The sequence below is a fragment of the Oryctolagus cuniculus genome, chromosome 8, assembly GCF_051225735.1.
Source record: "Oryctolagus cuniculus isolate XC-2025 breed Fujian yellow rabbit chromosome 8, ASM5122573v1, whole genome shotgun sequence".
NCBI classification, from domain to species: Eukaryota; Metazoa; Chordata; class Mammalia; order Lagomorpha; family Leporidae; genus Oryctolagus; species Oryctolagus cuniculus.
Window position 1 is genome coordinate 42,654,237 of NC_142874.1, and position 27,115 is coordinate 42,681,351.

General features: G+C 41.5%; 1 protein-coding gene, 1 non-coding gene and 1 pseudogene across 4 annotated transcripts in view; 1 reads left to right on the top strand and 2 right to left on the bottom strand.

Moving 5' to 3' along the window:
* The window catches only part of LOC100357409 (large ribosomal subunit protein uL29 pseudogene), a 58,395-nt pseudogene extending 52,406 nt beyond the window's left edge, over positions 1-5,989 (top strand).
* Positions 1-27,115, bottom strand: part of FHIP1A (FHF complex subunit HOOK interacting protein 1A) — a 290,881-nt gene that overhangs the window by 230,140 nt on the left and 33,626 nt on the right. The gene's annotated exons all lie outside the window — the stretch shown is intronic.
* Positions 12,141-12,272, bottom strand: LOC127483345 (small nucleolar RNA SNORA51). The gene has a single exon (XR_007909540.2). It is a non-coding gene; the product is annotated as a small nucleolar RNA SNORA51 (small nucleolar RNA).

Below are 27,115 nucleotides of genomic sequence, written 5' to 3' on the forward strand. Positions count from 1 at the left end.
ATACCCACTCACACTCTATTTTTGGCCCCACTCCCACCCCTTTCTTCCAGCAGTATTAAGTTTCTAACAAGCAAGTTTGCTTTCTCCTCCTTTCATATCTATTTTAAAGTGTTTAGGTGGCAGAAAGCAAACTCACTAAATCTTATCTTCCCATATATTTGTGTAGTGCACACTCATTTTTCAGGAAAAATGTCAAGACACCGTCCTCAAAATTTTATCATGTGTATTTTTTTTTTTTTTTTAATTCTCTTTAGAGCCCTGTGAGGTTTATGCAGACTGGCCTCTCACAGAGGCTGCTGTGTTTCCCAGGGTTCATGTTCATGTGTAGCCAGTTAGGAACAGTTTGACTTTACCTTTCATTTCCTTGTGTTAAAGTCACTTAGACAGAGTGGCTTTGAGAGTGATAATGCACAAATCAGCCGTTTGTTTGTTTAATGGTGCTATGTTAAAAGGCAAACATATTGGTGGTGTTGGTTAGTTCAACCAGAGGTTTGTGAGAATAGTTTCTTTATGACCCTTTTCTATTAAATATCACAGGAAATGCCACTAGTGCTGATAGAGATCCACTATGCCCCAGAAAACAACTCTGTGCATGTGAGGAGGAGCTGATGAGATAAACCCCACAAAGGACAGTCCCCTGTGTCCAGACTAAAACCTCATTTAGTTTTAAAGTATACTGTAACAGGAAGCCCTGGATTAAATCTCAGACCCCATACGTTTTAGTTCTTTGTACCTCTAGATACTTGTATTCCTTCACACACAGTTAAGAAGCCAAGAACACAAAATATTCCAGCAGACCTTACCCCCATCTGCAAAAAAACTACATTAGAAGCTGCTACTAAACTTCCATTTTGTCTGATTTTCCACTCCTATATGCTGCTCACCTTCTCACTCCTCAAACTCCACCCACATTTTCTTCTCACATAAACCAATACTTTCTTTACCCCTACCAAGGTAATCCCCTCCCATGGCATCTGCTAAAGACTTTTCCAGAGCCTGTCTGCACTGCAGCACACCTCTGCCTGCTGTTTGCTCTTCCCCTAAGACCAAGAACTCTGCCCTTTCTCCCAGGCCTGACTCCTTCCTACACGGTCACAAAACCAGCTGGTCCCAATACTTTGAGTAGTATAACCAATGACTGGCTATTTTTTTCTCTACCCACTGCAATTCAAACTTATGTGCCTTAAAAACAAAACACATCACAGAGCTCAAGATCCAAAGTCAGTTAAACATGCCTTTGATCCCATAACTTACTATCTTTGATACATGGGCAAATAACATCTCTAAGCCTTAATGTCTTAAGATAAGGATAACAGTAATACTTATCTTTACTGTGAAGAAAGAATGAGAAAATGTGTTAAGTCCAACACATAGTACACTCTCAATAAATGTTACCTATTTTTACTATACTACTAATCTACTAAATACAGGACTCAAACTGGCAGGATTCAGATCAAAACCTGACTTTCTATTTAGCCATCAAAGTATATATTTTTTAATTGTTTTTCCACTATCTTCAGAGAGAGAAGCATTCTCCAATCTGTCACAGTCCTTATAACTCCTTGGTCCCCTAAAACCTTATATTATTTTTATACTATCTGCCCAGCCTTTGAGTTTGTATCCCACCATACACACACACAGCAAAGATCTCAGGACTATAGGATGACTTTTAAAGATGTGTTTGTTTTTTGAATGTCAGAGTGACAGAGAGGGGTCAAGACAGAGAGAGAAACAGATCTCCTATCCACTGGTTCACTCCTCAAATGCCCCCAAAAAGTTTGGGTCATGCCAGGCTGAAAGTAGGAGGCAGGAATTCAATTCAGGTCTCCCACATGGTGGCAGGCAGGAATTCAATTCAGGTCTCCCACATGGTGGCAGGGACCCAAGTACTTGCGCTATCATTTGCTGCTTCCCAGGCAAATTATCAGGAAGCTGGAAGGGAAGCAAAATTAGGACTTGAATCAGGTTAGCTGGCAGGATACAGATGTCCCCAAGTGGCGGCTTAATATGCTGCACCACAACACTTGCCCAGGGAATGTGTTTTTTAAATACAGACATTAGGGGGTCGGTGCTGTGGCATAGTGGATAAAGTCGCCAACTGCAGTGTCAGCATCCCATATGGGCGCCAGTTCAAGACCTGGCTGCTCCAATTCCAATCCAGCTCTCTGCTGTGATCTGGGAAGGAGTAGAAGATGGTCCAAGTCCTTGGGCCCCTACACCCATGTGGGAGACCCAGAAGAAGCTCCTGGCTTTGGATTGGCCCAGCTCCAGCTGTTGTGACCATTTGGGGAGTGAACCAGCTGATCAAAGATTCTCTCTCTTGGCCTCTGCCTCTCTGTAACTCTGCCTTTCAAATAAATAAATAAATCTTAAAAAAAAAAAAAGACATTATAGGATTAGGGCAGTCAGACATTATACTAAATAAGCACTTTTTTTAAAACAAAGGCAGCCGGCGCCGCAGCTCACTAGGCTAATCCTCCGCCTAGCGGCGCCGGCACACCGGGTTCTAGTCCTGGTCGGGGTGCCGGATTCTGTCCTGGTTGCCCCTCTTCCAGGCCAGCTCTCTGCTGTGGCCAGGGACTGCAGTGGAGGATGGCCCAGGTGCTTGGGCCCTGCACCCTATGGGAGACCAGGAAAAGCACCTGGCTCCTGGCTCCTGGCTCCTGCCATCGGATCAGCGCAGTGCGCCGGCCGCAGCGCGCCGGCCGCGGCGGCCATTGGAGGGTGAACCAACGGCAAAGGAAGACCTTTCTCTCTTGTCTCTCTCTCTCACTGTCCACTCTGCCTGTCAAAAATAAAAATAAAAATAAAAATAAAAATAAAAATAAAAAAATAAAACAAAGGCAAGGAGTCACCAATTCCCGAAAAGATTAAGAAATATCAGTTAATGCACATATGTAACAGGTGAGGGAAAAGGAATAAAAGCTACTTTGCATTTTGATAGTCAGTAATAATTTTTCAAACATGGAGAGCTGGTGAGATTTTTCTAAAATACAGAATCCCACAGCTTCCTTTCCTAGTCTGGCACAAAATGCCAGAGCAAATATAATGATGGCAGATTCAGAAAATGTACTTTGGAAGCCAAGGCTTACTCCTCCATGCAGAAGGACCCCGCCCAGAGACTTTCCTATTCCAAGTGCCCCTGTCAGTAGCCAAGGTCTGAAAGTCACCTAATAGCTTCACACCTATCACAAATTAAGGGTTTTTTTTTTTTTTTGGCGGGGGGGGGGGGGGGGGTGTCACTATGTTCCTAAATCTGTATATATGAAATATATTAAATCTGTATAACTTAAATAAAAATTTTTTTAAAAAGAAGGAAAAAAATAAGTTTCTGACACTGAATATTTTTCTGAGGTGGGCACTACAGTGTAGTGGGTTAAGTCACTGCTTGGGACACCTGCAACCCGTATCTAAGTGCCTGGTTCAAGTCACAGTACTACGCACACTTCCGGAACAACTCCCTACTAATACACCTGGGAGGCAACAGATGGTGGCTCAAATACCCATGTGGGAGACCAGGATGGAGTTCATAGTTCCTAGCTTTAGCCTAGCCTAGCCCAGCCCCTGCTGTTGTGGGCATTTAAGGAGTAAACCAAACAGACATAACTCTCTTTAAGGTTTTATAAAATCACCATCTCCTATTATTCCCCAAAGTCTGTCCATTGAAAACATCGTCTTTAAAATAAGGGCATCCCAGAGGCATACGCAATCAAAGCCACTACTAATAAATGGGAATACATCAAATTGAGAGGCAGACTGCAAAAGAAACACTCAGGAAAGTGAAGAGGCAACCAACAGAATGGGAGAAATTATTTGAAAACTATGCAACTGATAATGGATTAATAACCAGAATAAATAAAGTGATCAAGAAACTCAACAATAACAAAACAACCAACCCAGTTAAGAAATGGGCAAAGGACTTAAACAGGCAGTTTTCAAAAGAGGAAATACAAATGGCCAACAGACACATGAAAAAAATGCTCAGGATCACTAGCCGTCAGAGAAATGCAAATCAAAACCACAATGCTGGCGAGGATGTGAGGGAAAAGGTACCCTAAGCCACTTCTGGTAGGAAAGTAAACTGGTACAGCCACTGTGGAAGACAGTATGGAGATACCTCAGACATCTGAACATAGACCTACCTTATGACCCAGCCATCTCACTCTTGGGAATTTACCCAAGGGAAATGAGATCAGCATTTGAAAGAGTTATCTGTACCCCCCATGTTTACTGTAGCTCAATTCTCAATAGCTAATATATGGGATCAACCAAAATGCCCATCAACTGAAGATAAAAAAATTATAGCATATATACATCATTAAACAGTAAACAATGGTAAAAAAAATAAATAAATCCTGTCATTTGCAACAAAATGCATGAAACTGGACATTGAAATAAGCCAGTCCCAAAAGGGCAAATACCATATGTTCTCCCTGATCTGTGATAACTAACAGAGCACCTAAAAGATAATCTATAGAAATGAAATTAACACTTCAAGAGGCAATGACTTTTTTTAATATTAATTTATTTATTTGGGGACCAGTGCTGTGGCTTAACAGGTGAGGCCACCGCCTGCAGTGCCAGCATCCCATAAGGGCGTCGGTTCAAGTCTTGGCTGCTCCACTTCCAATCCAGCTCTCTGCTATGGCCTGGGAAGGCAGTGGAGGATGGCCCAGGTCCTTGGGCCCCTGCACCCATGGGGGAGACCCGGAAGAAGCTCCTGTCTTCAGATCAGTGCAGCTCCGGCCATTGTAGCCAACTGGGGAGTGAACCAGCAGATGGAAGATTTCTCTCTCTCTCTCTCTGTCTCTCTCTCTGCCTCTCCTCTTTCTGTGTAACTCTTTCAAGTAAAATAAATCTTTAAAAAAATTTATTTATTTGAAAGACAATTACAGAGAGGCAGAGGGAGAGAGAGTAAGAACGAGAGGTCTTCCATCCACTGGTTCACTCCCCAGATGGCAGGAATGGCCAGAACTGTGCCAATCTGAAGCCAGGAGCTTCTTCTGTGTCTCTCCGTGGGTGCAGGAGCCCAAGGACTTGGGCCATTTTCCACTGCTTTCCCAGACCATAGCAGAGAGCTGTATCAGAAGTGGAGCAGCCAAGACTCAAGCCAGTGCCCATATGGGATACTGGCACTGCAAGGGGTGGCTTTACCCACTATACCACAGAACCAGCCCCAAGATGCAATGATTTTGAATAGCCTTCATCCTCGACCGTTGAGGAAACTTTTTTTTTTCTTTCATACAATTTGTGGAACCCTTTACCTAGTATAGAGTTAATCGTATGTGTATAAAGTTAATTGAAAATAATCTTCATAAAAATAAGAATGGGAATATGAGAGGGAGGAGGAGGAGGGGTGGGAGTACAGGTACAGTGGGAAGAATCACTATATTCCTAAAGTTGTATGTATGAAAAAATAAATCATTATACATTCAAAAAATTAAATAAAATAAGGTCATTTCTCTTTCCCTAAGAGCAGCGGCGGCAGCAGGGCTTGTGTGCTCAAGGCCAAGACCAAGGCTCAAGACCTTGGTGACAAGAACAAAGAGGAGCTTCTGAAACAGGGAGATGACCTGAAAGTGGCGCCGTCCTAGCCGCGCAACGTCAAACAGGTGGCACAGCGTCCATGCTCTCCAAGATCAGAGTTGTCCACAAATCCATAGCCTATGTTTTCCCTGCTATTCACCAGACCCAGAAGGAAAACCTCAAGAAATTCCACAAGGACAAGAAGAACAAGTCCCTGGACCTGCAGCCCAGGAAGATACACACAGTGCGCCACCAGCGCAACAAACGCGAGGAGAACCTGAAGACCAAGAAGCAGCGGAAGGTGCGGCTGCACCCTCCTTGCAAGTATGCGGTCAGGGCTGGAGCCCCATTGCGTCAATAAACACGCAAGACGGCTGCCACTGAAATAAAGTAACTAACTGATCAACTTAATTAAATAAGGCTATTTGCTTTCAAACACTCTAAAAAAATATGCTTTGTTCAATAGTCACAAGAAAATTTTCAAAAGAACTGTGAAGTAAAAGGTAAGACGTAACCAGAATTATCTTCATAATAACCAGAGTAATCCTGTAGGAGTTTAATTTATTTGTTTTTTATGGAATCTCTCTCTACCTTCTAGACTGAGAATCTAAAGTAAATATAATCAAAATCATCTACTTAGAAAAAAAATAAGGTGGGGTCATTTCTGCAGCTATTTCTAGGTGGTAGATGACAGGTGACTTCTCTTGTGTGTTCTATGTGTTTTCAAAGTCTTCTGTTCTACAAAAGATAATATCAAATTAAAATGCTTATTTGTATGTTTTAACAAAATTGTATGAAATGGACTTTGAAGGATCAGGGCACACGTTCCCAGGGGCTGTTAGGGAGTCTGAAGAGGAGCCAGCAGTACCAGTAGAAAGGAACCCTCTACCTGGTATTCCTCATCTGGGTTCCCTTTATTCCACTTTCTGGGAAATTAAATGACCAATTCTTCTCGCTAAAGTTCTGCAGCACTTACACTCCATATCACACAATGTAGCACTTTCTCTTTTTTTTAATGTTTACTTTTTTTAATCTTTGGTTTATTTATTTTCATCTACCTAAAAAGCAGTGCAACAGAGAGAAAGGAGAAAAGAGAGCTTACATCTTCTGGTTAGCTCCCCAAATACAACAGTAAGGGCTGGGCTTGACTAAAATCAAGAGCCAAGAATTCCACCCAGGTCTCCCTCATGGGTGGCAGGAACCCTAGCATTGGGCCATCACCTGACACCTCCCAGGACATGTTATCAGGAAGCTGGATCAGCAGCAGAGGTGCCAGAACTCAAACCAGCACTCTAGTTTGAGATGCAGTTGTCCCAAGGACGGGCTTAACTCGCTGTGCCACACATCTTTCCCACAATGTAATCCTTTTTCCTGCCAGCTGTGCATGTCCCCTAGTACCCAGTGCTTCCATCCTAATTTCCAGGCTAGTTTCAACAAGAACTGTGTTTTGTTTTTATTGCATATGCCTCTGCAGAGCCTAGCTCAGCTCTCTACACAGAGCTGACTTCTACTTATTAAGCATAAATGAAACAACTCATCAATCAATTAATTAACAGTAAAGTAAACCCAGTCTGTAGAAGCAGTGCTACAGCCTGTGCAATAGCAGACAGGTGTGGTCCCATAGACCAAGATCAGGTCTACTGAGGGGAAGCCTTTCAGAAAACACCCACAGCACTGAAAGAAGTGGCCTCTCCATGAACCAACTCCACACTTCCAAAGTTAGAACAGATTCGAGGATGCCACATCTCAAGAAAGCAATCTAACCAATTCCTGCTCCTTCCATTATCCCTTTAGAAAGGCATGGCTGTTGGTTGTGGATTCCTTTACTAGACCAAGGAGAATTAAATCAGCAAACAGTTTGAGGCAGAAGTAGCTGGGGATCCCTGCGGGGGGATGACCTGCTTCCATTAATGACAGCAGCGATTATCTCAGTTTACAAGGCCTACAAAGCATTGGCAGAGTTTTTAGGGTTCCTAGACAAGGCACTGTTATTACAGTGACGCTGAAGACTGGCTAATAATAGAGGAACACTGTATATTCTTTGGCTTCAATAGCTGTAATTATATTTTCTGTGAATTCTCAAACCAGTGGGTGTACAAATTACATGACGTTGTGAGCATAAAATTAATTTTATGAGGTCCTGTGATGCTACTGTGCATCCAGAACACTGTGAACTTGAAATTGTTAAAGTGAGCAGACTCAGAGTCAAATTATCATCTATACAAACAGAAGTTCAGATGGGCAGAATGCTGAGGGGATAGAAGCATAATTAGGATTTGAACTCTCAGTAAGGCTGAGTAGCTCTGTCTATCCCAAGTCACTGCAATGAATGATTCTTGTTCACTAGCCTAAGTCACTAAGAACTGCTATTTAGTGAAATCCACACAAGCAGGCTAGGGAAAAAAACACACATAAGTTTTTCCATTTTCACACACAAGCTAAATGTTAGAGAGATGTACTTAAAAACACTCTAACTCACTTTACACTAATATTTCAGACAGTCATAATGCAACATTAGAGTGAAACACAGAACTCTCAGAATATAAAAAATGCCCCTCAAAGAAATACCTGTGTCTCCCCAGACTTCTTTTGTACTACTTCTGCTTCCGATTTCTGAGGCCTAATTTGCCTAAACGTCGCCCTGCTTTCTTCATTGCACTATAATTTTTAGGCACGTGAAATGCTTTAAACAAACTTTGCCATAAATATGAATATGAAATTTGGGGGATAGAGAGGAAAGGCATCAAGCTTAATTGTATCCTTAGTCTATAAAACAGCCATTTCACAGTCTTTGTAGTGCAAAATGCCTACCTTTTGGCAGGGCTGGTCCTGAATCACACAACCATATCCAAAGTTACCTGCAGGAACAAAGTTCTTGGCCCAAACAGGAAAAAAAAGAAATGGCAACTAGTCTTTCACACCCATAATTACAAGAGTTCCTGATTCACCTCCAAGGTGATAAGCCTGAATCAAGAAGCACAGGCTTGTCATATCATAATCCCTCTGACTTATCTCAAGAAGATCACTTAAAACCCATATCTTATCATTACTTTTCCACAACAAAATCAAAAACGCTCGCTCTCTTTCTTTTTCTTCCCCTCCCTTCCTCTCTATAACCCTGCCTTTCAAATAAATAAATCTTTAACAATTTTTAAAAATTGAATAAAGCAATCATAAAACATCAGAATAAAGTACAGAGGATTCACACTCCAGGAACCATAAAAGAAAAAGCTAATGCATACAACTATATAAAAATTGAAAGCAAAAATAAATTGAAAGGTAACCTGAGAAAATATGATACATAATAAAAATTTTATTATTGTTGTAAAAAAATACAAGTCAATAAGAGGAAAACCCCAAAGATAATATAGGCAAAGCATATGAATACAGAAAAAGAAATACAAATAGTCAATAATTATAACAATTGACACTCAGCCTCATTCATAATTAAAAGTAATAAAGATCGAAACATTACTCAGGTGTGGGCATTTGGCCTGGTGGTTGAGATACCTATGTCACATACCAGAATATGGAGTTCAGTACCTAGCTCCACTCCTGACTCCAACTTCCTACTAATGAGGACCCTGGAGGCAGCAGTGATGGCTCCAGTGATGTGGGTTCCTGCCAACCATGTGGAAAACCTGGAAGAAGTTTCCACTCCCAGTTGCGCCCCAGCTAGGGACTACTGCCAGCATCTGAGGAACAAGCCAGCAGATGGGAACGAGCACGTACCTGCACTCACTTGCAAATAAATACATACATACATAAATAAATTTTAAATGTCAAGTCCATTTTAGGATAAATTTTTAAAAGATAAAATAAAGATGGTAATTAAAGCCATTATTTTATAAAGCCAACTTATTTTTCCATTAAATTTCCAAAAATGTGTTAACTACATGGTCAGAGAAAGACTAAAACTCTCAAATTGGAGGTCTGAGTTGGCGAACAAAGCCCACCTCCTTTATCAGCCCCCGTCCCAGCCAGCCTGGTTCCTGACACCATGAGATTCATCAGTGGAGCACTGCAAAAACTGAGCATTGCAAGCATCACAAGCTTTAAGTGTATGCACAACTTTTATAGTATGTACTCCAAGGAGAGCTTTCTGAGTTACTGAACGTCAAAGGATGTTTCCCGACCAGACCTGTTCAACAATAAGGGTAGCAGATAAGGAGGGTGAAGGGAAAAAAAAGATCCATCAATTTTTGAAGTGCAAAAACGCACTTCCCAATTTTGTCAATGATTGACCAAACCAGAAGGAGAAGGAAGAATGCCATACTCATATTTGCCAATAACTGCCCATTGGATACAAGCCCAGCCATTTTCTCCTGGAGCAATAAATCTTCCCACCCAAAAAAAAAAAATCCCTAACAATGTGTGTGTGTGAGTGTGTGTACATACACATCCTCTCTTACAGATCCAGAACCTAACAGTTAATAAAAAACTAGTTGGAAAAACATAGTAAAATGCCATAAATGAGAGGAGTATGAATGTTTAATAGCAATATGAAAACTAATCAGATACATGAAAGATAAGCTGCAATAAGGTAAATTTTACTACATATAAATCACATCTCAATTTTAAAAATAGGCAAAAAGGAAGTATTTCATTCCTACAGGCAAAAATATTTTAAAGTCTGATCATACCACATGTTGTCCAGGATGTGCAGCCACAAACAGTTTCATACACTGGTGTACTGTACCCTGGTGCAATCACTCTGCGAAGCAGTTGTCCTGAAGTAGTAAAACTAATCCTGCACATACTCCAGAGCCAGCAGCTCCAACTCCTAGAGGAACCCTGGCACACATGCAACAGGAACTATGTTCAAACCAATCTTTCTTATGATTGCAAGTTACAAAAATACAAATGTTCACAAGCAGAAGAAACATGTGATGTAACAAGAAATACACTTGGTCTCTGTTCCTCAATTCCTGGCACAGAGTTCCTAAAACTCTTGGACTTTCCTGAATGATGTGTCAGAGAATATTCATTCATCCATTTATTCATTTATTCATTCATTCATTCGAAAGAGTGAAAGAGAAAACAGAGAAAGAGAGCTATCTTCCACCTGCAACAGCCAAGGTTAAACCAGGCCAAAGGAGGAGCCAGGAACTCCATCTGGGTCTCCCATGTTGGCAGCAGGAACCCAAAACTGGGGCGAAAATCTGCTGCCTCCCAGGCATGTTATTGGGAAGCTCAATCAAAAGCAGAGGCAAGGGGCCAGTGTTGTGGCTTACCATATGGGTGCTGGTTCAAGTCCTGGCTGCTCCATTTCCAATCCAGCTCTCTGCTGTGGCCTGGGAAGCAGTGGAGGATGGCCCAGGATCTTGGACCTTTGCACCCACATAGGAGACCCGGAGGAGTTCCCGGGCTTCTGGCTCCTGATCAGCAGAGCTCCAGCTATTGCAGCTGACTGGGGAGTAAGCCAGCGGATGGAAGACTTCTCTCTCTCTCTGCCTCCCCTCTCTGTGTGTAACTCTGACTTTCAAGTTGGGTAAGTGAATCATACAAAAAAGAAAAGAAAGAAAGAAAAAGAAAGCAGAAGCAGAATGCATTGGAAAACAAGGTAACGTGGCAAAGAAAAATGACCTTGGGAGGAAAGAGTTGATTCAGGAAATAAAGAGTACTTTATAAAGAAAATACATACAGCCATTAAATAAAAATGACATGATGAAAATTATTATTAAAAAAATAAGAACTTTTAAAACATTTTTGAAAATGTGATTGGCAAAATGAAATTCAGTGAGAGATCTTTCAAAATGTGTAACAGGAGCTGACACTGGTGATTCTGTTAAGATGCTGCTGGGTGGGGGGGGGGGGGCAGTACTGTGGCCTAGTGGGTAAAGCCACCATCTACAGTGCCAGCATCCCATATGGGCACTGGTTCAAGTCCCGGCTGCTCCACTTCCAATCTAGCTCTCTACTGTGGCCTGGGAAAGCCAGAGAAGATGGTCCAAGTCCTTGGGCCCCTATACCTGCGTGGGAGACTGGGAAGAAGCCCCTGGCTCTTAGCTTCGGAATGGCACAGCTCCAGCTATTGCAGCCATCTGGGGAGTGAACCAGTGGATGGAAGACCCCTCTCCCCACTCCCCTCTCCCTTCTCCCTTCTCCCTCCCCCGCTCTAACTCTGCCTTTCAAATAAATAAATCTTTAAAAAAAAAAAAAAAAAAAGATGTTGCTTGAGACACCTGCAGCCTATATCAGAGTGCCCAGGTTTGAGTCCTTGCTCTGCTTCCAGTTCCCTCCTAATGTGCACCCTGGGAGACAGCAGGAGATGGCTCGGGTAGCTGAGTCCCTGCCACCCATGTGGGAGACATGGATGGAGTTCCAGGTTCCTGACTTCAATCTGTCTTAGCCCCAGCTGTTTCAGCCATCTGGGGAATGAACCAGCAGCAGATAGGAGATCCGTCTTTTTCTCTCTGTGTGTCTCTCTGCCTTTCAAATAATTCACATAATATTTTAAGATATGCAACAGAAAGACAAAAAGAACATATGAGAGATCAAAAGCAAAGAACCAATGTAAGAGATGCAATATCCAAGTAAAAGCTGCCCAATTTGTATCTTACATGTTCTCCCCTACTCCAGCCCCAAAAGATCTTTTGTTTTATTTCTCAACTCCATGTACCCCCATTCACAATACAGACCAGGCAGAAGACCTGAGCTGGGGTGTATATAGGGAAGGTCTACTCTGCCTCCTCTTTCTACACAGTCAGGGTAAGAACACAGACTGTGGTAAACACAAGGAGGCCCCAAAAGATCTCTGAACTCAGTATAGCAAACTAACCCAGCGGGAATGGATTCACAGGCTGAAATAAGCCAAACTGGTCATTTGGGGGATATGACTTAAGAAAAATGCAGCCTGATATGAGCCTAAAATATAGCCTGATATGGGCCCAAAAGCAAAAGGTAATGTCAACGCTGTCAGATGTATGTGGACCATCCAAGAGAGGAGGGAAGATAAGTAGAGAAAGTAAGAACAAGTGAGGAAGCAGGTACCATGATTCTTGGCCTTCTAATCCAAGTCATCATCTCCAATGTGTGTATTAGTTATCACTGAGATTGGTTATTAAATCCCACATTTTTAAGATGGATGTTTTGGGGCTGGCATTGTAGCACAGCAAGTTAAGCCAACACCTGCAATGTCAGCATCCCATGTGGGCAGTGTTTCAAGTCCCTGCTGCTGCAATTCTGATCCAGATCCCTGTGCCTGGGAAAGCAGAGAAAGATGGTCCAAGTCCCTTGGGCCCCTGCATCCATGTGGGAGACTTGAATGCAGTTCTAGGCTCCTGGCTTTGGCCTGGCCCAGCCCCAGCTATTGCAGCTATTTGGGGAGTGAACCAGCAGATGGAAAATCTGTCTCTCTCTCTCTCTCTAACTCTGCATTTCAAATAAATTAATTAAATAAATCCTTTAATTTTTTTATTTTTCATCAAGTTAATTTGAGTGGGCTTCTATTCTTTGCAACTAATAAACTCTGCCTAAAACCACAAGTATCTATTGTCTGGGACTGCACAGTAACCAAGAGATACCACATCATGTCTGCTGTAATGGGAACACTCTGCCTTCCCCTTCTTCAACCAGCTGTGCAACACATAATCATGGCTTCCACCACCTGTCATTCTGTCAGCATTCTATACAAATGTGAGTTAGATGGTATTGTTGAACATTAAGATTATAGCAATCAAATATTCCCAATAATTAAAATGTCAAAATTCAAGAGTAAACATATAATGAATTCAATGAAACATTCAATGAAAACTTCAAATTGTGGAACAATTAGAAAAAGGGGGAGAATGTTAACCTGCTTTACAATATGGAACAGGAGAACAAATGGTTCAAGATTTGAAAATAAAATGAACAAATTAATGTCTTTTTGTATCCCCACTAACTTCTTTAATCAGACTAAAAGATTAGAAAGTCATGCAAAATTTCTTTTGATGACTTGAAAACCTATTTACTTAGAAATGGCATAGAAAGCCATTGTCTAGATTAATCTGTGCTGAACAAGAAAAAAACACAGAAGAAAACTCTCTTGGATTCATGTAAGGTAACTTTCATCCATGTCCTGGCTGATTTATCACAGTCAAGTCAAGAATGCAAATCGTGAGCTAATGTCTAAGAGCTTGAACAATGAATACAATGAGATTGAACAGAGAAAAGAAGGTTGGCTACTTGAGACAGGGTATGTATGTTGTGCTAGGATTAGCAACCACCAAGAATTGTCCTTCCTAGACTTTTTGATCTCACAGATCAGTAAAATCACATTGTATACAACACACACACATTATGTATTCATGGGTACACTATATGACAAATTCAATTGCCGATTTTCTATTTTTAAAACAAAGGTAATTCAGTTAAAACCACTGTTATCACTACATAACTTTAATTTTTTTTTATTTATTAGGAAGACAGACACAGAGACAAAGACCTCCTGTCTGCTAGTTTACTCCCCAAATGTTCACAACAGCCAGGGTTAGGCCAGGCCAAAGGCAGGAACTAAGAATTCAATTCAAGTCTCCCATATAAGTAGCAAGGACCCAACTACTTCAGCCACCTCCCAGGGTACACATCTACTGGAAGCTACAATTGGAAGTAGAGCTGGAACTCTAACCCAGGCAATCCAACATATGATGCAGGTGCCCTGAATAGCATCATAACCACTGTACTGAATTACCAGATGTAATCACGACCACCCAATTTTTGTTTTACTTTGAGAAAGAGTGAGACAGAGGGCCAGCGCCGTGGCTCACTAGGCTAATCCTCCACCTTGCGGTGCCAGCACACCGGGTTCTAGTCCCGGTTGCCCCTCTTCCAGGCCAGCTCTCTGCTGTGGCCAGGGAGTGCAGTGGAGGATGGCCCAAGTGCTTGGGCCCTGCACCCCATGGGAGACCAGGAGAAGCACCTGGCTCCTGCCATCGGATCAGCGCGGTGCGCCGGCCATTGGAGGGTGAACCAACGGCAAAGGAAGACCTTTCTCTCTCTCACTGTCCACTCTGCCTGTCAAAAAAAAAAATGGCATCTTAACAGTCAAACCAAATACCAATCCCATCCATATTTTTGAGGAGCATATAAAAATAAGTAGGAAGGACTTGATCTCAAAATTTTCTAAACCTCTTGAAAATTTCATCATAGGCTAATAAATGCAATTTTAACATTAAGCCAATTTTGTGCCACATGTTAGCAGGTTTTGCTTTAGCTGTCATTTGTGATTCACTAATTCCTCCCTCCACTATTCTCTTACTTAGTCTTATCCTTCAAAATGTTATCATAAGTAAGGAAAGCAATAAATATTCAAGAGAAATATTTAAGAATAATGCAGTGTTTGGGAGCCCAAAAACCTGATAGGGTTGGTTTCTAGTAACTGAAAGTTAAAAGGCTTCTGTAGCAGATTAAAATAGATGGCACCAAGGAGGCAGGCATTGTGGCGCAGCAGGTGTGGCATCCCAAATGAGCTCCTGGTTCAAGTCTGAACTCTTCCACTTCCCATCTAGCTCCCTGCTAATGCATCTGGAAAAGCAGAAAAAGGAGGCCTAGGTACTTATGACCCTGCCATCCACATGGGAGACCCGGATGAAGCTCCTGGCTTTGGCCTGGCTCAATCACAGCTGTTGCGACCATTTGGAGAGTTAACCAGCAGACTGAGGATCTCGCGCTCTCTCTGTACTTCTGTATTGCAAGTAAATGAATAAATAAATGGGGAAGGGGGAAGAAGAGGAGGAAGAGGGAAGAAGAGAAGGAAAGAGAAAGAAGAAAGAAGGATGAGCCTGAACTGGTAAAGAAGTAGGAAAATGACCACAGCATGCTATGAACCGGGAGAATTTCAGACAGAAAGGAGAATACTTTTAAAGAGACAGTAGGGAGGAGGCCTCACCTGAGAAGACTGACAAGGGGCACTAGTAGGGAGACATAAAATTGGAAAGTTCCATGGGGTTTCACTGAATGCCAGGCTGCAGAGTTTGAGACTTTTCTTAGAATCAGTAAACTCTTCTGGGACTGGCATTGTCGTGCTGTGGGCAGAGCTGCTGCCTGTCAATTTGAGTCCTGGCTGCTTCACTTGTGATGAAGATCCCTGTTAATACACCTGGGAAGGCAGCAGGTGATAGCCCAATTCCCGGGGACCCTTCATCCATGTGGAAGACCAGGATCAAATTCCAGGCTCCTGGCTTCAGCCTGGCCCAGCTCCAACCAGTGCAGCCATCTGGGGAGTGAACCAGCAGAAAGAAGTTCTTTCCCTCTCTGTAACTCTGCCTTTCAAATAAAATAAATCTTTTTAAAAAATCAGTAAAAATCTTCAGTGGAGCTAAAAAACAGAGGACACACATTAAGACTGTTAATCCAGCAGAAACTTTTATGTTACTAATACATTTTTGAATTTAAAGTGACTCTATGGGAAACTGGGCAGTTAGCCCCAGTTCTAGGTTACAAGATGCTGTTTGTGAATATTCAACCCCACCCAACTAGCATGAGACCTCTCTACTGTTACTGCACTCAGACCCAAGCAGCGCTGGCAGTCCAAATCCCTTAAAAATCATTTTGGCTGGCGCCGTGGCTCACTAGGCTAATCCTCCGCTTTGCGGCACCGGCACACCGGGTTCTAGTCCCGGTTGGGGCACCGGATTCTGTCCTGGTTGCCCCTCTTCCAGGCCAGCTCTCTGCTGTGGCCAGGGAGTGCAGTGGAGGATGGCCCAAGTGCTTGGGCCCTGCACCCCATGGGAGACCAGGAGAAGCACCTGGCTCCTGCCATCGGATCAGCGCGGTGCGCCGGCCGCAGCGCGCCGGCCGCGGCAGCCATTGGAGGGTGAACCAATGGCAAAGGAAGACCTTTCTCTCTCTCTCACTGTTCACTCTGCCTGTCAAAAAAAAAAAAAAAAAATGAATCAATGTGAATGGAATGGGAGAGGGAGTGGGAGATGGGAGGGTTGCAGGTGGGAGGGAAGTTATGAGGGGGAAAAAGCCACTGTAATCTGAAAGCTGTACTTTGGAAATTTATATTTATTAAATAAAAGGTAAAAAAAAAATAAAAAGAATCATAGAATTGTTGTGGCTTAAAGAAGTATCAGAGATCCCTCACCTTGCAGTTGTCATCTCACAGATGTTATCTTACACTGTCATCTGACAGATGAGAAAATAGGAGTTGTGCAGAATTTAAGTGACTTCAAATTAGTACAAGAGGACAGGGCAGAAAGAAGTTCCAAAACTCTAGATTTTCAGTAACTTCTACTGAAAGCAAAAGCGCTCAGTCACCTTGAAAGAGATTCTAATCCTTAGGATAAAGCAACACAAAACATTTTTTATTATACAAATAAATGGCTTCAGCCACATAATAGCAAATAATAATAATAAAGCAAACACTTACATAGCAATGCACTTCCTGCCAGGCACTATTCTAAATCCTTGTCATGAATAATAAACCAATTTAATCCCACAACAACCCAACAAAGCAGACTCCAGGGTCAGTGCTTTTAACATTAAACCATCCCTTTCTAATTATTTATGCATAGCTTCAGAGGGTACAATCTTCATCGTTAATTAGGAAAACTAAGTTCTAGATTTTTCATTTGAGGCAAGAAGAACTATAACATATTTGTATGTTGAACAAATAAACTTCATTTGAAAAAAAAGAAGTAAAACTTGAAACTATATAATCAGTATTATGCCAAATACAATGGTGTTTCATTAATTAAATAAAGAGTACTGACAGATATGTTTTCAACTATATACAATTTCAAAACATACTCTTTCAAGATCCTAATGCTGTAGTCAAAGTGGAAGTTCTCTCCTCCCTTCAGAGAAAGGTACCTCCTTCTTTGATGACCTGTTCTTTCCACTGGGATCTCACTCACAGAGATCTTTCATTTAGGTTTTTGTGTTTTTTTTGTTTTTCCTTTTTTTTTTTTTTTTTGACAGAGTGTCTTGGCTTTCCATGCCTGAAATACTCTCATGGGCTTTTCAGCCGGATCTGCATGCCTTAAGGGCTGATTCTGAGGCCAGAGTGCTATTTAGGACATCCGCCATTCTATGAGTCTGCTGTGTATCTCACTTCCCATGTTGGATCGTTCTCTCCCTTTTTTATTCTATCAGCTAGTATTTGCAGACACTAGTCTTGTTTGTGTGCTCCCTTTGGCTCTTAGTCCTATCATTATGATCAACTGTGAACAGAAATTGATCACTTGGACTAGTGAGATGGCATTGGTATATGCCACCTTGATGGGATTGAATTGGAATCCCCTGGTATGTTTCTAACTCTACCGTTTGAGGTAAGACAGCTTGAGCATGTCCCGAATTGCACATCTCTTCCCTCTCTTATTCCCACTTTTATATTTAACAGTGATCACTTTTCAGTTAAGTTTCAACACTTAAGAATAATTGTGTATTGATTACAGTATTCAACCAAAAGTATTAAGTAGAACAAACAAAAAAAATACTAAGAGGGATAACGTATTAAGTTGTTCATCAACAGTCAGGGCAAGGGCTGATCAAGTCACCGTTTCTCATAGTGTTCATTTCACTTTAACAGGTTTCCTTTTTGGTGCTCGGTTAGTTGTCACCAATCAGGGAGAACATATGATATTTGTCCCTTTGGGACTGGCTTATTTCACTCAGCATAATATTTTCCAAATTCCTAACAGGGATCACTTTTCAGTTAAAATTTAAACATCTAAGAATAATTGTGTGTTAATTACAGAGTTCAACCAATAGTACTAGAAAAAAAAATACTAAAATGGATAAAGTATTACATTGTACATCAACAGTCAGGGCAAGAGCTGATCAAGTCACTGTTTCTCATAGTGTCCATTTCACTTCAACAAGTTTCCCCTTTGGTGCTCAGTTAGTTGTCGCTGATCAGGGAGAACATATGATATTTGACTACAACCTTGTCTAAATATGATCAGAGTTGGTGAACTCAAAAGGCTTCCATAGCCTTGGCAACTCATGACAAGAGCCTAGGGTGATTACTGATGCCATAAACAAGAGCGTCAATTTGTTAAGTCAACAACAGGAGTCACTGTGCACTTATTCCTCATGTAGGATCTCTGTCCTTAATGTGCTGTACATTGTGATTTAATGCTAAAACTAGTACTCAAACAGTATTTTTCACTTTGTGTTTCTATGTGGGTGCAAACTGTTGAAATCTTTACTTAATATATGCTAAACAGATCTCCTGTATATAAAGAGAATTGAAAATGAATCTTGATGTGAATGGAAGGGGAGAGGGAGCAGGAAAGGGAGGGTTGCGGGTGGGAGGGAAGTTATTCGGGGGAAAGCCATTGTAATCCATAAGCTGTACTTTGGAAATTTATATTCATTAAATAAAAGTTAAAAAAATAATTAATTAATTAACTCAAAAAAAAAGATCCTAATGCAAAAAAAAGATTTAGTAATATCCTGGTAAGGTAGGTTTGATTGCTTTGTTTCATTAATTAAATAAATTCTATGCTTTGGTTTTCAGAGCAGGGGCAGAGAGAAAAACACAATGAAAAATTAGAGTATTTTTCTGATTAGCATTTTTCTAAGTAGACGATATCTAATTCTTTACTATTAGAATTGTGTTTACAGGTAATAAGTTAATATGTTAATTTATAACATATTTTTAACTGAAAACAAAAATTTATCCTTCTCAACACAAGCAAACATAGATTTTGCAAAACACATTATAAAATGTTACCAGCTATGTATCCACAGTTGATGACCACCGCCCTCAGTTAACTATGTACATTTTCATTTCAACAGACTTTCCTATTGAAGAGGTTTGACTATATGTCACATGCCATTACAATTCACCCCATGAGTCTGTCCAGTTGCTCTAGAACTTAATCTTATAGAATAATAGTTGAATACATGGATCACTGGCTAGGGATCACAACCACTTTATTACAATGATTTTAGAGGTGATATAAACTGCATTACACAGTAGGAACAATCTATGACATTTGTGGACACAGTTCTCAAAGCAATTCCTAAATATTCATTGATTAAATTGTTCCTCTCCAATCAAGCCCTTTATCTGAGAACACACCTGATCTTTGTTATGAGAGAAAGTTAGGAGATACCAATCAGTAAAGCAGTATATTCAGATAAGATGCAGAGGAAAACAGTGAATGCTGACTCTCAAATATCATATTTTCTTATCCTTAAGAGCACCTCATTTCACTGTCGCGTATTTTCAAACACACAATCCCTGTGACTCCCAACATATTTCAAAACCTTCAACAGCACACTATACATATATATATTGCCCCCTCCTCTTTATCACCAGGCAGGGCCCAGCACAGTACTATTTTTGAATGATTCATTAATACAAAACTCAGCCATTTCTTAAGTGTCACACATGTGCAAGACATTGTGAAAGCACTATGAAGAATATAAAAAGCAGCGGTCAGACCCTTGTCCTCAAGCAGCTTTGAAACTAGTAAGGTAGGTGTACATAACTGCTACCACAAGGTCAAATGAGAACCTGAAAAGAAGTGTTGTGGACTTTTAGGAGGGGAAGGAAGGGACTCAAGAGCTTTGTTGCAGGCAACATGCAGAAGGAAACATGATCTAAGATTCAGTGTCCGCAGGGTAAAAATAAACAGCTGCTCAGAGGAAGAACAGTTATTTTTGACACCAAGATTAGAATGAAATTTATCCTGTGGTCCCTGATAGAAGAATCTGCATAATAATGCAATAAAACAATGTAATAAAAATTGTATTTTCACAGCAAACAATGCTAAGTTTGAGTGAAGCTGAGAAGCTCTAAGGAAAATGAAGGCATTTAACATGAGATAGAAAAAGCAAGACTTGGCTCAACCATAACAATCAACTCCATGTCTGTAAGTAACATCCACAGAGAAGATCCTGAAGCATTACTGCCATATTTAAAATACCTGTATTTTTTTTGCAGAATAAAATTTATGTGATCTAAATAAGTAAATGCTACTGTGTTATCTAACTCATTTTTTTCTTAAATAAAAAACATTTTGATGTCAACAATTTGACATTACGTAGACATAGAAAATAGGTCATCAGTCTGAAAGAAATGAAAGTGGCCTACATCTAGAAATTACTATTTTTATAACAAAGTTCCAAAAAGAAATCTAATTTGATATTCATGTGATTCTACAAAGGTTTTTTGTACCAGTTAGGGTTATATCAGCATAACTTTCTACTCTTTCATTTTGTAAGAACTGACAGGATAGTTTGAGGGAAGAATGACACTTTGTCAAGTTAAAATTTTGGGGAAATTTTTCATTTGAGGCTAAATAGAGCACATCTAGTCATCACAGATTTTTTTTTTTTTTTTTTTTTGGACAGGCAGAGTGGATAGAGAGAGAGACAGAGAGACAGAGAGACAGAGAGAAAGGTCTTCCTTTTGCCGTTGGGTCACCCCCCAATGGCCGCTGCGGCCGGCGCACCATGCTGATCCGAAGCCAGGAGTCAGGTGCTTCTCCTGGTCTCCCACGAGGTACAGGGACCCAAGCACTTGGGCCATCCTCCACTGCCTTCCTGGGCCACAGCAGAGAGCTGGACTGGAAGAGGATCAACCGGGACAGAATCCGATGCCCCGACTGGGACTAGAACCCGGGGTGCCTTTAATTGGTTGGCTATTTTAGAAGAGTTTTGCAGCTAGTGCTGTGGTGTACTGAGTAAACTACTGTGCCTGCAGAACCCGCATCCCCTATGGGCACTGGTTAGAGTCCCAGCAGCTCTACTTCCAGTCCAGATTCCTGCTAATGTGCCTGGGAAAGCAGGAGAAGATGGTCCAAGTGCTGGGGCCCCTGCACTGATGTAGGAGATCTAAAGAAGCTCCTAGCTCCTGGCTTTGGCCTGGCCCAGGCTGGGCCACTGCACCCATTTGGGGAGTAAATCAGCAGATGGAAGCTCTCTCTCTGTAATTCTGCCTTTCAAATAAATAAATTAATTTTAAAAAGAAGGAGGAGGAGAGTTTTATTATAAAGGAGTTCAGTTTCTCATCTGGCCACTGAAATCAAAGTTTTCCTTTTACAGAGTGAAAAAGAAAAACTCTTGAAACAACAGAACCTAAAAATGATAGGTAGTTAAGAGATCAATTCTTGAGCCAGTGTTGTGGCACAGTAGGTTAAACTACCACCTGCAACGCCAACATCCCATATGTTTACCAGTTCATACCCCAGCTACTCCACTTCTAATACAACTCTGCTAATGTGCCTGGGAAAGCAGGAGCAGATGGCCGAAGTCCTCAGCCCCTGCACTCACATGGGAGACCTGGATGGAGTTCCAGGCTCCTGGCTTCAGGCTGGTCCAGCCCCACACATTGTGGCCATTTGGGGAGTGAACCAGCAAGTGGAAGATCTGTCTCTATGTGTCTGTCTGTCTCTGTCTCTGTCTCTCTCTCTCTGTGTTAACTCTGCCTTTCAAATACATAAATCTTAAAAAGAAAGCTCAATTCTTTTACCTACCTGGTGACCTATTCATTACTCAATAGTAACTACTCTTTTGAGGCCAAAGTCTGCATAAATGGATTGGAATTAAAGTACAACCACATCAGGTTAGCTTAAATCTCAGTGTCTCATCCCAAGTCACTAACAGCAACGATTCTAACTTTCCAAAGGCCCAGCTATTAACATTTATGACCAACTGAAGAAGAAAATTTCAGTTCTTACTGCGAAACTCCTTACACATGGAAATGAATAACTGAAAAAAGCAGCAAAGTATACTGGGTCAATGTACAAATATTTACTCACAAACCTGGCTCTCGCTGTTGCATCATTTTTCATTTAGTTTTCACAGTCTGTGATTATATGTACCACTTGCCTAAAAGCTATCAATGAGGACAAAGTTCATAGAAAGCAAAAAATATGATGTTACTCCCCTCTAATCTCACAAAGAATTTTAGTTGGCAGATGCAAAATGCATGTATAAGGGAAGAAAACTGAAACTCATGGTCAAGGAAAACTATAAAGTCAGAATAGAAAATGAAGGCTGTGGCCAGATTACATGAAACTGGAACAGTATTCATTAGAGACCGTAGGTCCTATACAGTCAATATGCTTGAACACAGAATTTGATTCTGAGCTTCCTAGCAGTCAAGGTAAAGATGTAAACATGATTAAACACTAATTAGCAGTAAACTGTAAGAACAAAATTAAAAATGGCCAAAACCTGTGATGTTTCTAAGTTTCTACAGCTAGCTCCCTTCTTTCAACAAGACCACTTATCATCTGTCCCACAGCTTCATGATGCTTCAATGTACATTTTCTAACCCAGAATTAAAATATTGTTTTCATTTACTTACCTGACATTTTTACTTCAACATTCCTCCAGCACCATTAACTCTCTAAATTCCAAACTAATCTAAGTAATTCCTTCTCCCAAACCCTTTTTTCCATTTGCCATTCCTTGTTTGTAATGGAAATTCTATCTTTCCAGTCATGTGGACTTAGATTCAGAGTCACATTCTTCTTCTATCCCTAATTTCCCATATCCACTCAGTAGACTAACTATTTTTTTTTTCCATTTTATTTGAAAGGTAGAAAGACAGAGTGAGGGATGGCTCCCATCTTCTGGTTCACTCACCAAATGCAAACAGCCAACGTTGGGCCAGGCCAAAGGCAGGAGCTGGAAACTCAATCTGGGTTTCCCCGAGTGGATGACAGGGACCCAATTACTTGAGTCACCGCTGCCTCCCAGGGTGTGCATCAGCAGGAAGCTGGAATCAGGAACACAGCCAGGGCTTGAACTCAGGCATTCAGATACGGGATGCAAGCATCCCATGCAGAGGTTTTTGTTTTCTTGTTTTGTTTTTTGTTTGTTGGTTTAAGATTTATTTTTATTTGAAAGGCAAAGGTACAGAGAGAGGAAAAGGAAGGAGGGAGGGAGAGAGAGAATGATCATCCATTTGCTGCTCACTCCTTCAAGCCACATGGGCCAGGGGTTGGCCAGGTGTAGGCCAGGCAGAAGCCAGGAGATTCATCTGAGTCTCCCACATCAGTGGCAGGGGCCCAAGCATTTGGGCCATCTTTTGCCAGTTTTCCAGTCACATTAGCAGGGAGAGGAATATGAAATGAGGCAGCCGGGACACGAACCAGCGCTCCTACAGGATGCGGGCACTGCATGCTGCAGCTTAACCCGCTGAGCCACAGTGCTGGCCTCCCCAGAGTCTTAACCATTGCCAAACACCTGCATCTAATTAATATTTCTACCTCCATATCCATCACACTATCTCTCCTCCCACTCCAGGGTCAACCTCCTAGATCAGTACTCTATTACCTCAGGGCCATCAGACTAGCGTCCTCAATTATCTCTCAGCCACCTCTCTCTCCCTACTCCAATTTATCTGATAACCCTCACACACCCTGGACTCCAACCTGCCTACAAGTCTATCTAGTCCCTCAAATAAGCTATATATTTCAATTTTTGCAAATGGTAACACAACCATCAGACACTCTCCCCTTCATCTCTGCATGTTAAAGACCAAGCTGCAAAGTTATCTCACTCAAGAAGACTTCCCTAGTTATTTAGTAATCCTTCCTCCTCTATCCTTCCCCCTGCACTTGGGTAGGCCTATGAGCCTGTAATTCCAGAGTGATTATCCCATCTTATCAGCTGTTTTCCTGTCTACTCTAGACCTCAGGCTGCTCCACAATCACCACCTGAACACACATCTAGACCTGTCAGCACACTGCTCAGAGTCATCCCTCAGTTCCTCATGAAGATAAGCAAGGTACTCCATGGTTTCACCCACGGCACTTTGTTCATACATCCATTGATCACTGCACAGATGGAATCATGCTGTAGATATTTGTTTAAATGTCTGTCTCCTCCAGGGCAAGAACCAAGTGTTACTCATGCTTGCAATCTAACACAGTCACTCAGTCACTTTCCACATCTTCCTACTTTAATTCTTTGCAGAGCAGATCTTTTCTTACTGATTTATTGTTTGTTTTCCTTCCCACTGAAAATGACATTCAATGAATATACAAACCTGGCTTGCTTTGTTCTCAACTATATTCCCAGGCTCTAGAACAATACCTGGCACATAGTAAATTATCAAAAGGTCAGGATACATTAATGAACAGATGAATGAGTCTCAGTGTTTAGCATAGTCCTGGCATATCAGAGGTGCCAAATGAATGCCTGCTGAGAAAATGAAGTCTTTCTTGTATAAAAAGTTATTTTTATAAATACTCATACTTTACAAGCTCTAATAGTTGGTGATCCTCTCTAGCACCTAACATAGCACTTTACACACATGTAGACCCTGATAAATTTTTACTAAATTGGACTGCTCCAGTAATTTACTAATTTATCTTCTAAATCTGAATTTGTCTCATCTTCCAACAAAGGAGGAGTCTACTCATTCATGTGGCACATAAGGCCTCACCTCCCAGGGAAAGGAGGCCCTCTGTAGAAGTCAAGGTCACCAGTACTCTGAACAGAAGTCTGGGTTCAGATCCCAGTTCTGTTGCTGATTACCTACTCATCTTTGGGCAACTATCTTAACCTCTCTTCACTTCAGCTCCCTCCTTAAAAGACAAGTGAATCAGAGCCAGCACTGTGGCATAGCAGATAAAGCCACCACCAGCAGTGCCAGCATCCCATATGGGCACCAGTTCAAGTCTCGGCTGCTCCACTTCCAATCCAGCTCTCTGCTATGGCCTGGAAAGCAGTGGAAGGTGGCCCAAGTCCCTGGGCCCCTGCACCTGTGTGGGAGACCTGGACGAGGCTCCTAGCTCCACACTTTGGATTGGAGCAGCTCTGGCCATTGCGACCAATTGGGGAGTGAACCAGCGGATGGAAGACCTCTCCCTCTCTCTGCCTCTCCTTCTCTCTCTGTGTAACTCTTGCAGATAAATAAATATTAAAAAAAAAAAAAAGACAAGTGAATCTGTCACACAGAGCAGATTATTTCCTTCAAAGCTAAATGGTCAGTACTAAATCCTTTATTACCCCTTCTTTACCACTTTTTAAATGTTCAATTCATGTCAGAATATTTTAATATATGTTGCCTAGATGTGAGTAGGTCATTATAGGGGATTATGTTTACAAGGTATTAATTCTCCATTAACTTTTCATGACCTTACAGCATTTCAGTGCTCACAGTGAGCACAAGTGACTTCAGAACACTACTGCTATAATTCCTAAGACTTCCTAGGGCCATGGCAATATAATGTTCCAAGAAGGCATTATCTCACACAGAATAATTCTCTTTCCCTTAACACCCCACACAGGAAACAGCACGACAATCAGTTTAGTGATGAGCACATTGCACTGTACCCTTTAAACATATTACATAATAGCATGACCTCAGCTTAAGAATGGATGGCTTTAAAAGACAATAATGAAAGGCTTAATGCAAATGTAAGTGATCTCAGTCAAAGTGCATTTGACATTATTCAAATCCCTCTGGAGGACAATTCCTTTTTCGAGGCAGGGAGTGGCTGGCCAGCATTCACACTAATTTCAGGGGTTCAGGTAAGAGGTTGTGACTCAACCAAGAAAGCATTCACGGAGATTCACAGGGGCAGGCAGCAAACATGATCAGTCTTCTGCATAAACATTGATAGGTCTTTTTCCACCAGGCTTATCACCAAAGAGAATGGACCTACCAAAGATAGCACACAGCCACTTAAAAGACCAAATTCAAAAGACCATTCTCTCACAAATCCTGATATTATTGCCAAGCACACAAAAAAATGTATTTGCATAAGTAAATACTCTCAGCACTCAAGCAGTATGAAAATATAAACCTTTACTGGCCAGCAATAAATGAAACAAAAAAGCAAATGAACCCAAAAGCAAATGAAAGCTAACCCTCTGTTGCTCAGGTGCAAACAAGAATATTAGCATAAAAGGTCAACAGAATTTTTGTTATTAGCCACATAACTAAGGTCTCCACCAAAATGTTAGCTACAGAGCTATCTACTATTCTGAAAGCATCTACATTACGTTATTTGAGCACATTTTCTCAAAGGTAAACAAGTGACAAGTATAGTGTTAATGGTGATCTGAATGCAGCTGTGAGTAATATCCTGCTTGAAGATAATCTCCAATAGCTGCTGTCATCAGTTCCTTATATCCAGAGGTTTTCCCATCAATTAAAAGGCAAAAGGCTGGCGCCACAGCTCACTAGGCTAATCCTCCACCTGCGGCGCTGGCACTCTGGGTTCTAGTCCCGGTTGCTCCTCTTCCAGTCTAGCTCTCTGCTGTGGCCCAGGAGGGCAGTGGAGGATGGCCCAAGTGTTTGGGCCCTGCACCAGCATGGGAGACCAGGAGGAAGAACCTGGCTCCCGGCTTCGGATCAGCACAGTGCCAGCCGTAGCAGCCATTAGGGGAGTGAACCAATGGAAGGAAGACCTTTCTCTCTGTCTCTTTCTCTAACTCTGCCTGTCCAAAAAAAAAAGGGCAAAGATATACATGTTATTTAAAATTCAGTTATTCCCACTTAAAATTCATGCTGATTTAAGAAACTAGAGAAGGTTGTACACATTGTAACTTTCTTCCAAACCAGAAGGCAGTACCAAGCACAGAAGAGGTTAAGTACTAGTGGCTAAATCAACGAACGTACTGAATAAATAATCATGAACAAAATTTGGCAAGAATATTTGATACTTTTCTAGGAAACAATGTA